This window comes from Dromiciops gliroides, chromosome 3, assembly GCF_019393635.1.
Source record: "Dromiciops gliroides isolate mDroGli1 chromosome 3, mDroGli1.pri, whole genome shotgun sequence".
NCBI classification, from domain to species: domain Eukaryota; kingdom Metazoa; phylum Chordata; class Mammalia; order Microbiotheria; family Microbiotheriidae; genus Dromiciops; species Dromiciops gliroides.
The window spans coordinates 314,583,692-314,598,048 of NC_057863.1; the positions used below are offsets into that span (position 1 = coordinate 314,583,692).

Here is a 14,357-nt window from a genome sequence, read left to right on the forward strand (position 1 = left end):
TGATGCTAATATGAGGAAAAAGATGAAACTTCTGGGTGCTTCCTTTCATCCAGGTGTGCCTCAGTGCTGAAGAACTCTTCTGCTTTGAGATGATAAGGCAATTATATTAACACCACACAGCACAGGTGAGGGAAGCCATTAGATTTTGGTATGATTTTGTAAAACCTTCCAAGATAATAGAATTCTGGTCACTGCTTCTATAGCCTGGAAAATCATTCACCCATCCCCTCCCCCCCTCCACACACACACACACACACACACACACACACACACACACAGATTTTGCTCTAAATACATTTGGAGAAGAGAAAACCTTTTGCAAGGGTTCTTAACTTGAAGCATGTGAACTTGTTTTCATTCATACACACATATACACATACAAGCATATACATATATATGCAACATGTACATATATATACAAGATATGCACTATATTTAGAATATATGTACAATGTATACATATATGCAATACACGCAAAAATATAGACATATAGACCTATATGTGCAAGTGTATATACACATACATATATGCACGTTCTTATATATATATGTGTTCACATGTATATGTATATGTCTGCACACATTATATATATGCATAATATTTCAATATTATTTCCTTTCTTTGGAGTTCTACACATTTTTGTTTTGCATTAATTTTTTTTTTCTAAGAAAGGGGTCGATGATTTTTTTTAAAAGGTTAAAAACGTCTGCCAAAGGTTTAAGGAGAGCAGTAGAAAATCTGTAAATAGTAGTTAATCACTCTCTGGGCCCTAGAAGATAAGTTACTCTGAAGCTTGCAGCCTCAGTAAAGAACAAAGTATGAATGGGATGATTTATTCTGAGAACCAGACTAGTTACATTTGGAGAGACTAATCACCTCACTTCACCTCACATCTTTCAGAACCTCTCTTCTACATGTCTCTTTTTATCTTGCTCATTTTTTCCGCATGTGTTTATGCATGCCTCTTTCTTCCTCTGTGTGTGTCTCTTTCCAGATCTTTATGTCTCTGCATCCCTGTCTTTCCTTCTCCTTGCCTCTCTCGCCTTCCCTCTCTGTCTTTCTGTCTCTCCCTTTCCCCTCTATTTGTCTGTCTGTCCCCTCTTGCCTGCTGCCCAATCAGTTTGCTTCTTCCCTTTCTAGAAGCAGGCAGGCTGCCCGTGCACACAGAGGTTAGCTGATAGCCAGGGGCAGGTGCTGGAAGAGACTCCAGTGGGAAATCTGACTCTCTAGCCCTACCTTGTTCCAGCCTGAACTGTGTGGGGCTTCCCCTCCCCCTCCTGACCCTGACATCTGGTGTTCCTTACCTTGGACTCAGCAGCAGACTTGGAGCTCTGATGCCTCCGCCTCTCATTTCTTCTTGTATCTACCCCGTCGCCTCCCACTTCTACCAGGCCCCAACCACTCCGATTTCTATTTCCAAGCCCAGCTTAATAACCGATCCAAACTCCTAATTGCTTCTTTCCCTTGGCAGTTTGGTTCGGTGTTCCTGACCCTGGGCTGCACCCTGGGCCAATTAACCCCACTACAGGATCTCAGCAGCAAGGCCAAAGTGGCTTCTCTTGACACTCTCTTGTCTGGCTTTGTCTGGCTCTCCCTTTTTCCAGCCTTGCCTCCTTTTCTTCATTCCACATACCTTTCATCATCTTAAGCTGTTAATTATCTATAATATAAAACACATTTTAAATAGTTACTTAAATACATATGAAATATAAATTTAAATATATTTGAGAGAGAGAGAGAGAGAGAGAAAGGTGTTTTCCTGATGGTCATCAGGACAAAAAGATCTCTCCACCTCTGATACAAAACATGCAAAAACAAGTCCTAGCTCTCGATATTATTCTGCCCACTCACTTAAGAATTCTGCTTACTTATAGCATTTAAGACAATCAGAATGTTTGAATTTTGGGGAAAAGTGATGGTTTCCCTTTCCAGGTAAATACTACACCTGCCCTGTAGTGAGAGGAACTGTAATCTCTTCATCTACGGCAAGGAAATGAGAAGCAGCATAGAACAGAGCATAGAGAATCAGTCATATGGGTCAGAAAGATCTGGGTTCAAGTCTCACCTCAGACACTGACAACAAACTGTCTGACCATGGACAAGTCACTTATGCTCTGGGTGTTCCCAGGCAGCTCTTTCAGACTATAAATCACAAAATTGTTGGCAATCTATATTGATAGAGGGAGTTTCCTTCATTGAAGCTTTCTATGATGACACCAGTGATAGAAATGGTGACACCAAAGATAGAAATCACAGGTCCAAAGAACAACATAACTAGAATGAAAAATAAGATAGCATCAGGGGGGAAAATAACTTATGATAGTTCTACTAATATTTACAATGTTCAGATATCACTGAATTGGGATTGGGTTTTTTGTTGCTTTTTTAAAAAGGATTAGTCTCTTCACCCTTGATGGAAATTCAGATGGAACCATAGTTTTTCTCTTTTTTCTTTTTTTTCTTTCTTTCTTTTTTTTTTTTAGTGAGGCAATTGGGGTTAAGTGACGGAACCATAGTTTTTAAACTTCTTTGGTGATTAAAAAACAAACAATCCCATGTTTCTCATTGTATTCACAACACTAGATATATCTAGATCAGAGCTTCTTAAACTTTTTCCACTCACAATCCCTTTTTGCCTGAGAAATTTTTATCCAACCCCAGGTATATAGGTGTATAAAATAGATACACATAACCTTTTACTGTTTCCAAATTTTTCCTAGACCACCACATTCAGTTTGGTCCATTTCTCTGGGAGTCATCTTTGTGGTTCATTTAAGTGGGCACTTCAAAAGCACTAATTCTATTTCATTCATTCATTCATTCAACTAACATCTGTTAAGTACCTCCTATGTACCAGGCTCTGTGCTAGGCAAAGGATACACAAAGATAGATTCATTAATATGATCCTCGGTCCATTGGACTGATAGAATTCTAGCTTTAAGTCAGATGTGGTTTCATTCAGATAAAGCTGTATGCCTCTATTGACTTCTCTGTTCTCATCTATAGCTAGTTGTAGGATTATGAAATCATAGAATGTAAGAGAGGCATCAAAGCAAAATGCAAGAGACCCAGTTTAGGAAGACCTGAGTTCACATCCTACCTCTGATGTATACTGGGTGATGACAGACCAGTCACTTAACATTTTAGTGCCCCAGGAAGATCCCTAAAACTCTTTTTTTTTTTTTAAAGTGAGGCAATTGGGGTTAAGTGACTTGCCCAAGGTCACACAGCCAGTAAGTGTAAAGTGTCTGAGACTGGATTTGAACTCAGGTACTCCTGACTCGAGGGCCGGTGCTCTATCCACTGCGCCACCTAGCTGCCCCTCAGATCCCTGAAACTCTTAAATTAAGCATGAGTTACTGATCCACATTGCCTTCATTTCTGCAAACCAGGTTTTGCATACTGATGAAATCACAGTTCTGGACACCTACCACCACCAACACCACCATCAGGGAAAAAAAACTGAGCAAGAAGGGATCTCACAACTCATTTAATCTAACCCTTCATTTCACAGATGATAACACTTAAATTAGTATACTCACATTTTCACTTATATCTCCTGACAAAGCCAGGAAGCAACAGAGTACTGAACTTAGAATCAGGAAGACTTGAGTTTAAATTCTGCTTTAGAAACTTACTGGCTTTGTGAATGATCAGGTCACTTAAGTTCTCTCAGCCTCTGTTTCCTTATCTGTGCAGTGAGAAGTTTAGACTCAGTGACCTGCTAAGGTCCCCTCTGACTCTAAATCTATGATCTTATGTTCTTAGAACCTAGGGCAACTAGGTAGCACAGTGCATAGAGTGCCAGGCCTGAAATCAAGAAGTCCTGAGTTCAAATACAACCTCAGACTGTACAAGCTGTCTGCCACTGGGCAAGTCACTTAACCCTGTTTGCCTTAGTTTCCTTATCTGGAAAAGGGGGTAAATAAGGAAATGGCAAAGCACTCCAGTATCTTTGTGAAGAAAACTCCAAAAGGGGCCATGAAGAGTCAGACATGACTGAAAACAACTAAACAACAGCATAATCTTAGGAAATTGGTATTTACTAATTTGGGGGGGGGGGAATCTAACATTCCTAGAACAATCCACATAAGAAAGCTATTCTCTTTATTGCATAGGGTCATATATTTAGAACTGGATGGGACCTTAGAGGTCATCATATATGACACTGCCTCATTTTACATATAAGGAAACTGAGGCCCAGAGAGGTTAAGTGACTTGCCCAGGGTAAAACACTCATAAGCAGCTAAGGTGAGATTCAAATCCAGGTCTTCCTCAACCTCAAATCAGCACACTGTCCCCTATCCCCTTTCCAATTTGGTCAGTGCTTATTCAACTCATGCTTTAAAAGGCCTGTAAATAATCAAAAATTGACTTATTCATATGACCAAATCCTCCCATCATCAGTCACCAGAGGGGGAAAAAGGGATAGTAGAAGAGTAATTCTCTTTTCTAGGGCATTTTCCCCTTTTAAATATAATTTTAATTCCAAAACCATGGACAATTATGTCGGTGTTGTGTGTAGACCGAGCAAGGCAAGAACTGAAAAACGAGGTACTCAATACAATCCCTTAAGTGGCCCTCTTAATATAACCACTGGTATATGAAACTGTGTCACTTGGGTCAGTAAATGATACACTGCTGGAGTGGAAGGATTAACATATAATGAGGTGTTACAGAAACCAGGAATATTGAATCGGGAAATGTGCAAAGAAGGCTCTGGTTTTTAAACATCTAAGTAAACGATGTGAAGGGTACACACTGTATTTACAGAACAGCTTGGTGGAAGAGCAATGGGCCACAGAGGAAGCAATGGGAGGAAAAGTGAAGGAGGACCTCCTCCCCTCCCCAAATCAGGTTCAAAAGGCCCTCACTTTTAGTGTTGCTGACTTTTTAAGACATGATAAAAGGTGAAGGAGTGGGAACAAGATGCCTTCGAGTGCCCGTGATGAGGGCACTTGGAGGATCTACTTGGCAAAGGGGAGGAACAGAGAGAGAGAGAGATCTTGATAGGAAGAGCCAGCAGCCACAAGTGTAAAGTCTTGCCTGGATCGCTGCCCTGGTTTGCTTCTGAAGAAACAGCCGGGAGAAATGGATTCTGAGGACAACGCATTCGGACAACAAGTGACAATTATCCTTATCAAAGCTGCCCCTTATCATGCCAAAATTGCCTCCAGATAATTAGGTGGCCATGGTCCAGTTGAACTAACCTTGAAGCAAGAAGGTGTAGGTTCAAATCTAGACTTTGACAAACACTGATTGGGTGACCTTGGACAAGTCATTGGGTATCTGATCCAGGACAATGGCAACAGTGATAGCAACAAAAAATAGGTACCTTTAGGGATGGGTGAATTATGCTTTGGATGATGTTCTTCTGTAGGAGCTTTCAGTTTCATTTGAGGGATGAGGTTAGAAACCATATTGCAAAGGTTTGAGAAGTAAGCGAGAAAAGAGGAAGTAGAGGAATTAATGTTTTTTTCAAGGAATTTGAGAACGAGAAGAGAGGATGATAGCTTGAGGGTCAAGTATGATCTAGTGAAGGCTTTTTAGAAGAGAGTTGGGTGTGTTTGAAGGCAACAAGACACCCCAGGGAAAGGTTTGAAGTTTGCAGAGAGCCTCAGTTTCCCCTTATATAAAATGGGTATAACAATGTTATACTCCTATACTAGGAGTATTCTGAAGCTAACTTTTGCTGACTTAAAAGATTCAATTATTAAATTTTCACTGTGAGCATTTACACCTCAGAAATCTGCAAATTCTGTAAATCAAGGCTTGAACTACTTTTTATTGATTGGATTGTCTAGAATTAAGAAAGTAATGAAGAAAACATTAATGCGGATTAAACATAAATGTGTGCCTGGCATGTTTTTCTCCAAGAAAGTCAGTTGTTAACATTCCCTAGCATATATCCATCCCTATATGGTACTCAATTCACAAGGGTGGTATGAGGTTCAGATGACAGAATGTATGGAAAGAGTTTTTCAAACCTTGAAATGGTATATAAATAGCAGTCACACTACTATATCACCACTAGTAGAAAAACAACTCAAAAAAAGGGGGGGGGGCAGCTAGATGGCACAGTGATTAAAGCACCGGCCCTGGATTCAGGAGTACCTGAGTTCAAATCCGGCCTCAGACACTTGACACTTACTAGCTGTGTGACCATGGGCAAGTCACTTAACCCCCATTGCCTAAAAAAAAAAAAAGAAAGAAAGAAAGACAGAAAGAAAAAAGAAAAAGAAAAACAACTCAAGGACTCATTGTTATGTTGAATGGTGAGAAGACAAAAAGTAGAGTATCTTCTTCTTACCACCTAAATATCAGGCTACCAAGCTTTCTCACACCCGTGTTAAAGAGTGGAAAGAAGTGCTGTTAAATGTGCCTTGGGGATGCAACCTTACTGATTTTACATCAGGAACTCATCACAGATCAGTCCTCAGTGGTACACTTTATGCCCAGAGCTCAGATACCATAGGTTGGAAAGATACACAAGAAACTACAAAAAGAATATAGAAAAAGGGAAATAAACATCAGAATCACACAGCCATGTTCCTCTGCCCCAACAATTCCTCAGCCTACTCATGTGTCTCTCTGGTCATAGGCACTGCATCTCTGCAGTGGTAATTTCCAGATACTAGCAGCAGAGGCCATGTTTGTTCTTTCCTAAATGTACAGGCTGGAAGGGTTTATGCATTCCTCAGGGCCTGGGGACAAAGCTACCCCACTCCTGCCTCTGATACTCAATTGCCCTGCTGTCCCTGCTTGGCTAACTGCAAGGACATATGGGAGTATGGTGACATGAGCCCACTTCTTTACGGTGACCTTTTTTTTTTCTTCCACAACTAAACCCCAACAATGGGCTCACTAGTGGCCCCTACTGATTGCGAGCTGCTACCATCTCTTTTTTGAGCTGAGCTCCCTCTATCCCAGATTGTCCTTTGGAAAAGGAAATAAGCCCTTCTCTGTGCTTACTGAAGATAGCTTACCACTTACTACTTAGAGTTAAGGGGTCTTACAATTAAGTATTACAGGGCAATCTTCCAATAACAATCAATGGAACAATAAAAGAAAATTCTCCATAGGACTTAATTTCTCATACTGAGACCTATATGGGATGTAGCATGGGACATTACCAGGCAAGGACTCTAATAGATGAAGAAGCTTCAGAAGGCAAGGAGATTAAAAAAAAAAAGGCTGAGAAAACTATGGAGGTAGGTAGATGGGACTGGCAAGACACAGAGAAGCAGTTGAGGTAGAAAGAGAAAAGATGGCCCATGGTGGTTATAGAACCCAAGACCCTGGCATCCCACCTGAAAAAAAGATGATGGCTATAGAACCCAGATGAGAGTGCTGTTCTCCAGAATGTCCTGATGGACTCCAGGAAGGTGACAACAACATGGTCACTACCATTCAAACTGTAAACTACAATCTGACGGCTCTTTAGAGCTATGCTGGAAAATCAGGGGCATAGCTACCCTGGAGTTTGTAGGTGATTTGAGCCTCTTGGTGTATGGACAAAGGTAGATAGAGCACTGTACTTAATCAATAATACCTAAGTTCAAATCACGCCTTGGACAATTGCTAAGTGTGTGACCCTGTGCAAGCCACTGAACTTGTGTTTGCCTATTTCCTCCTTCATAAAATGGGGATAATAATAGCACCTACCCCGATTGGATTATTGATAAGAATAAAAATAATATTTGTAAAACACTTTTTTGTGGGGTTATGAGGGTTAAGTGACTTGCCCAGGGTCACACAGGTGGTAAGTGTCTAAGGCTAGATTTGAACTCAGGTCCTCCTGAATCCAAGGCCAGTGCTTTATCCACTGTACCACCTAGCTGTCCCCAGTAAAACACTTTAAAAACTTTGAAACATTACATAAATGCTAGTTCTTCTCATCCTCATCATCACCACCACTGTCATTTTTATCAATATCACTACTACTACCACCACCACCACTACTAAATTCTTTTTTTCTGTTGCTTTATGTCTTAAATACTTTTGCTATCACTCATATGTGTCTTCAGCATGACTAGAAATATAGTAACACAACTCATATCATACATTGCATAGCTATTCCTCTAAAACAGCCACACAGAACCTCAAAGTAGCTAAGCACAATGCCAAAACTATAAGATCTTTTCAGTCAGTCTTGTTCTTCCATGTACACTTCCAGAAAACTTAAGTCAATTTTTTCATAATTCCTTCTCCCTTTATCTGGCTGACCTGCCCCTTCCACTGGATCTTATCCTCAGGTTCAACAGGTAGGTTATAAGCCCATTCTTGATATGTACTCAATGGACTCATATGAGCAAAGTTTAAGGCATTACAGTCTCCTAGAATTCATTTCTCCTAACCTTATTCCTAGGAAGAGAATCTCCAAGTCTTAGATAACATCCCTTTTTCACGGCTCCCCAAGATGACCCTTTCCCCATTTTCTGGCCACAAAGAGGATAACCTGAGTGCATGGATAAAAGACCTTTCCCATCTAGGCTTCTCCAATATTTTCCCCCAGAACCTCTGATCTTGGAAAGTAATGGAATAATGACTTTCCTTCCTTCTTTGGATGACTCTCAGCAAAGCTTGGATGACTCCTAGTCAGGTATGTTTTACGAGGGATTCTTAGTTTGTACATGGATCAGCTAGGTGGCCCTTGAGATTCTTTCCAACATGGCGATTCAATAAAGTTTGCCTCACTTTCCTTATGCCTTTTCTTAGAGGTCTGGAGGATAAATCTAGTCTTGGAAATTCCTGGTTTCTTACCTTTGACCATTCCTTTCTGTCCTGATTGATTTGAAGAGGGGGAATGGAGTAGTGGAAAGATTGCTAAGCTTTGGAGTCGAGAGACCTGAGTTTTTAAACTTGCTTCAGATCATACTAATTTTACAAGTCATTTAAACATTAAGAATTTCAGTTTCCTCTTTCCTTGAGCCATCCTAGGTAATCATTTAAAATGGTGAGGTATTCTCTTGATCCAGAGAACCCCACAAAATTATACAAATCAAGGGGTTCAATTCTCCAGGTCCACTTCGAGAATACCGGTGAAAGAGCCCAAGCTTTCAAGGGCATGCATATCTAAAAAGCTACCAAGTATTTGAAAGATGTCACGTTGAAGAAATAATGTGTTCCCTTCCATCGTTACAATGGTGGAGTTGGCAGGTGTGCCCAGGCTAAGCAGTGGGGTTGGACACTGGGTCGTTGGCCCAAAAAGAGTGCTGAGTTCTTGCATATGTTTAAAAATACAGAAAATAACACTGAACTGAAGGGTTTGGATGTGGATTCTCTTGTCATGGAGCATATTCAGGTTAACAAGGCCCCCAAAATGAGATGGCTTACTTACAGGGCTCATGGTCAAATCAACCCATACATGAGTTCCCCTTGCCATATTGAGATGATAGTGACTGAAAAGGAACAAATTGTTCCAAAACCAGAAGAGGAGGTTGCTCAGAAGAAAAAGATATCCCAAAAGAAACTGAAGAAACAAAATCTTATGGCAGGGGAGTAAATGTGACATTAATATGCAAATAAAAGTGAAAAAGTGTTTACCTTACCACAAAAAAAAAAAAAAAAGAAAAGAATTTCAGTTTCCTCTTTTGTAAAATAATCATCATAAAACTTGCGCTTTACACAAAGTCCTGCTCTGGTCATGACATAGAGGTTACCTTGGGTTCTCTGATAGGTTTAACCATGCCAGAAAAGCTTTATACACTTAATCCCAGTGTAACAGACATTGTATAGGGCTAGGACTACATGAGCCATTCCATGGCTTAGCTGGGTTCACCTGACCACTTCTAATAAAACATATTTACCTCTGAGGGATTTGCTCTTTGAAATGGCAAAACAGTGCCTTTATTGGTCACTGAGCAGAAAGATCCCATTACTCAATGGGTCTGTAAAAATAAGTGATTGGCTTTCTTCTTCTCTTCTGTCTGCAAACAGCATCCGGGATATTGGAAACTACCGTAACATAAGCATCTCAAAGAGTAAGTATTTCAGAGGGGAATATGTTTCGCTGGATTTGGTTAGGGCAACTTGCTCTACATTGCACAGGATGATCCTCACAGGACTATCTCCATGCATGTTCTTGGGTTTTGGGGGCTTTTTTTTTTGGTTGGGGTTGGGGTTCTTTTGTTTGTTTGGGGTTTTTGTGGGGCAATGAGGGTTAAGTGACTTGTCCAGGCTAGTAAGTGTCAAGTGTCTGAGGTCAGATTTGAACTCAGGTCCTCCTGAATCCAGGGCTGGTGCTTTATCCACTGCACCAACTAGCTGCCCCCCATGCATATTCTATGAGTTTCAAACCCTGCCACATCAGCAGCAGATTGTGTGCTATATATCAAAATATTAATGTAAAATAATACTTCAACTATCTATTTTACAGGGCTATTGTGAGGAAAGCACCTTGAATGTTTTTTAAGTTTTACAGAACTCAAGCTATATTATAAAGCAGAAATCACAAAAACCATTTGGTGATGGTTAAAAATAAGAAAGTTGGTGGGGGGCAGGAGTTCAGGAGGACCTGAGTTCAAATTCAGCCTCAGACACTTGACACTTACTAGCCGAGTGAGCCTAGGCAGGTCACTTAATCCTCATTGCCGCTAAAAAAACAAACAAAAATAAGAAAGTAGCTCAATGGAACATATTAGACAGGGGAGAATAAAAAAATAATTAAACTTCATAATCTAGTGAGACAATAAACCTAAAAAGTAACACCTTATTTGATGAGATGTTAGGAAAACTGGGAAGCAGTTTGGTAGAAATCAGCCTTAGAAGAATATCTTACACCATATTCCACAGTAAACTCAAAATGGATACTCAAATCTATAGGAAAACAAATGCTTGTTAATCTAAAAAAGAAAAAAAACATTTAAGGTAGGAGAGAACAAGTCCAGGTACCTTTCATAATTATTGCTAGGAGATGAATTCTTAACTGAGCAAGGCACAGAGGCAACTATAAAAAATAAAAGAGATAATTTTGATTACATGAAATTAAAAAGCTTTCACATAAACAAAATTTACATAGCTAAGATAAGGAAAGCAGTTAACAGGAAGAAAAATTTTTGTATCAAACATCTCTGATAAGGATTTGATATACAAGATCTATAGACAACTAACAGAAATATATAAGATAGAAATCATTCCCCTTCAGATAAGTGATCATAGGATATGAACAATTCTCAAAAGAAGAATTGGAAACTATTAACAACTATATGAAAGAATATTATAAATAATTCATAAGATAAATGCACATGAAAACAAGCTTGAGATTTCACCTGACATCCAGCAAATTAGTAAAGATGACAAAAGATTGGAACAGCCAGTGTTGGAGAGGGTAGGGAAAGACAGTAGCACTAATGCATTGTTGGTGGAGCTATGCATTGCTACAACCATTCTGGAAAGTAACTTGGAATGATCCAAATACCATAGCTAAAATGCAGATACCCTTTGACTCAGACATTCTACTGCTAGGCATATGCTGCAAAGTGGTAACTGACAAAAAGAAAGATTCCATATACCCAATGTATATAGCAGTACTTTTTGTGGTAGCAAAGAACTGGAAACAAATTAAATGACCTTTGACTGGGACAGGGCTAAACAAATTATGCTATATTAAGATAATGGAGCATTACTGTGATGTAGGGAATGATTAATTCAGAGGAATCTGTAAAGACTTATATGAATTGATACAAAGTAGAATAAGCCAAACCAGGAAAACATAATATACACCAGTGGCCTTATACCATATTGTAATCCATAGCCATTAACCTCAACATAGATTTTTTTTTTTTACAACTTTTCACTTCTCTTTTTGAAAGCGGTGCTTCTTGAAACATTTCAATGAGTTCATTGCAAAATCTCTCTTATGAAGTTATGAGGGGAAGAATGCTATTTTAAGAATCTGAACTGGTTTCATGATATATAGCACACACTAACCTGATTTGAAATTTTGATTTGGCCAAGAATTTCTAAGGATAACTGTCTCATGTACGTAGAAGCACCAAAGGTCCCTTAAGGTAAAATGAAGTAATAAATTTGACAGGATCACTGTATGGATGTGCCCATACAACTTACAAGTAATGATGGAGTGAAAAATTGAGATAAGCCCGTTGTGGATAATGAAGCTTACTTACAAAAACTGTGTTGATAGATTTTTAGAAAGAAGAGGATGTTGCCTATTTTAGTCATACCATTTTGCATGAGGTTTGACTAAACCACTAAGCCTGATAAAATCATGGGTCCAGTCTAAAAAAGGACTACGTATATACTACTTCCTCAATTTTCAGCTGTAGAAATGGAAAGGCAGTGCTGTAGAGTATCACAGAGGAAAAGAGAATTGAGTTAGAAATTAGTTCATTAGCTAGCCGACTATGTGGTTAACAACTGGTAGAATTTCTTAAGAAGCTTTCTGATTCCGTTAAGAAAGTAAGTCCACTAAAGCCATGACCCTCTCTCTCAAGGGTCAGACTGAAGTAGTAGGAAACTAGAGCAAGGACAACAACAAAGATAAAAAAGTTGATGCCATTCCTGGAATGCCAACAAGTTGTTATGGCAGACAAGTCAACAGCTAAGTACTTCCTGGTTGCCAGAAGTCTGGTATAAAGCAGAGGCCAAGGATGAGCACAATCAAAATGGACATAAAAAGGATTAACAAGTCACCATTTGGGAGTACAGACTTCTAGGCAGGCAGTCAAGGTTTAAAGAACCAGAAAATCTCAGTGGAGTCAAGAAAGGCAAAGGGTCTAGGATATAGTTAATAAGGTAGATTGAGTTAAAGGTACAGCAATCAAAGCACAGGAGGGAGTTTAATCACAAAGAAATCTGGTCTAGGTAACCTAGGTCATGCCAGAACAGAAAAAAGTCTCAGTCTGAATCCACCACAGGAAACATGTGGCTTCATCTAGCTGAGGAGGATGTTAGGGAGCTAGGATCAGTTGCAGGATTACTGGTAAGTGTTTAACAACCACATCTTTGGAAGAATATACAAATGTGTGTATCTATCATTCATTTATCTATCTATCTATCTATCTATCTATCTATCTATCTATCTATCTATCTATCTATCTATCTATCTATCTATCTATCTATCATCTATCTTCCTGACACATTTTTAAGTTTAATATGTGTTGTTCACATTCTCTCTAGCACTTTCTAGACAATTATCAAAATAATAAATGAAACCCATTATTTAAAACATTTGCCTATTTCCAAGGTATAAATAAATGCTCCCATTGAAAATTTAGCAATTGGCTTTCCCAAGATGTTTGAGTTTGCTCTTGCACACAGGTGACAAGCCGTCATGAGGATGAAAAAATCACTAAATGCGAGTATTGGAAAGGCCCTACCACAGACAAAAGCTAGTCCAAGTAACCTCATTTCAACAAAGCAGTGGTTGCTCTTAGATTCTGATAAGAAATATACAAGTTCAATACAAATGGGAGATGATAATACCTGCATGAAGAGAGTGGGGAGACATCCTTCCCCTCTGGGTAAATACTCAAAACCTTTCCTTTTTCAGATGTATGGTATCACTAGCCTTTGCAGAAAAAAAGTTAAGAAATTCATTTTTCCAGAGGGCCTGATACAAACTAAGAAGCTGGTACAGAGCTTCTGTATCTTTCCAAATGGTTCGACTTTATAAAAAACATAACATCTGAAGAGTGTCATGTACTCTATGTGTACTCAGTAAATGTTAATGGAAATGTGAATCCATAAATGAGTGAATAGATAATTGAATTACATAGCTGGTGTTTATTTGGTTGGGGTTTTTTGTTTGTTTTTTTTTTTAAAACAGGTGATGTGAATCTTTTGCCACCTAGTGGCAAAATCAACATGTTCAAGTGATTTCAAATAGGCCTATTACAAAAAGGAGAACTTTCATTCTCTGTCCCTGGGACCCATTCACAACTCCTGAATATGCAGTTACTCTGGAAAAGGGGCCTATTGACAAGGAATTGTTTAAATCTTAGAGGTGGAAAAGACTTTAGGGGCTTATCTAGTCCAGGGCTTCTTAAACTTTTTCCACTTGAGACCACTTTTTGCCCCAGAATTTTTACTTGACCCTGGGTATCTAGGTATATAAAATAGGTTTACATAACCTTTTACTGTTGCCAAATTTTTCACAATCCCCACATTCAGTATCATGACCCCATATGGAGTTGTGACCCACAGTTTAAGAAGCTTCTGTCTAGTCCAAACCCTTCAATCTACAAATTAGGAAACTGAAGCCCCAAAATGTTGTGACTTAGTCAAATTAGTTGGTGACTAGAGACAGTATCAAAATACTAGTCTTGGGATACTTTACATCACGGCCTCTCCATTTCTGCAGCTGAAACTTAGGAAGGTATGTATGCATATTGTT

The 14,357-nt window shown here is 39.2% G+C and overlaps 1 pseudogene; it reads left to right on the forward strand.

Moving 5' to 3' along the window:
• The first annotated feature begins 8,954 nt into the window (after positions 1-8,954).
• Positions 8,955-9,506, forward strand: LOC122750512 (annotated as a pseudogene).
• Positions 9,507-14,357: the final 4,851 nt, after the last annotated feature.